This window comes from Penaeus monodon, chromosome 20 (genome assembly GCF_015228065.2).
Source record: "Penaeus monodon isolate SGIC_2016 chromosome 20, NSTDA_Pmon_1, whole genome shotgun sequence".
NCBI lineage: Eukaryota > Metazoa > Arthropoda > Malacostraca > Decapoda > Penaeidae > Penaeus > Penaeus monodon.
This window is the reverse complement of record NC_051405.1, coordinates 37,958,454-37,958,941: the sequence shown is the minus strand read 5'-3', so window position 1 is coordinate 37,958,941 and position 488 is coordinate 37,958,454. Positions and strand designations below refer to the sequence as shown.

At 37.9% G+C, this 488-nt stretch overlaps 1 protein-coding gene across 1 annotated transcript in view; it reads left to right on the top strand.

Moving 5' to 3' along the window:
• Positions 1–265: 265 nt before the first annotated feature.
• LOC119585804 overlaps positions 266–488 on the top strand; it is a gene marked incomplete in the record, with an annotated part of 5,490 nt that continues 5,267 nt past the window's right edge. The window contains 1 exon segment of the mRNA XM_037934526.1: positions 266–327.

Below are 488 nucleotides of genomic sequence, written 5' to 3'. Positions count from 1 at the left end.
TTCTCCACTAACTTTCCCTTCCTCTGGCTGCGTCCATGATAAGTTACCAGTTACGATATAAGTTTTTATTTGTCTATGGATAAATTCATTACAAATGCACTTCGAAACTGCCATAATAACTTCACTCAGGTATCAGAATTTCCGTAAGTGTTGTACAAATACAAGCCAAAACAAGACGGAAAATAAATAATAACACGATGGAAATCTTGCCATCCGCCATCCGTATCTGGAGACCTCAACGCCTATATATACCGATCCGACAGTGAAGGCAGTACACAGTCTTGAACAACCGTGCATAGTTCACCGACGGGCAAAAGTACAGCAAAGGTAAATATCTTTATTTTGAGTGCTTTGTTTACGTTCGTAGAATCTCGTCAGGCAAATGGTAGTGAGTTTTCATAAGCCATGGAATATAGTATAATCTTTAATGTCATAAATATTATACTGGCCTATAGTATAAAGATTGTTTGCACCACGAATTACATGGC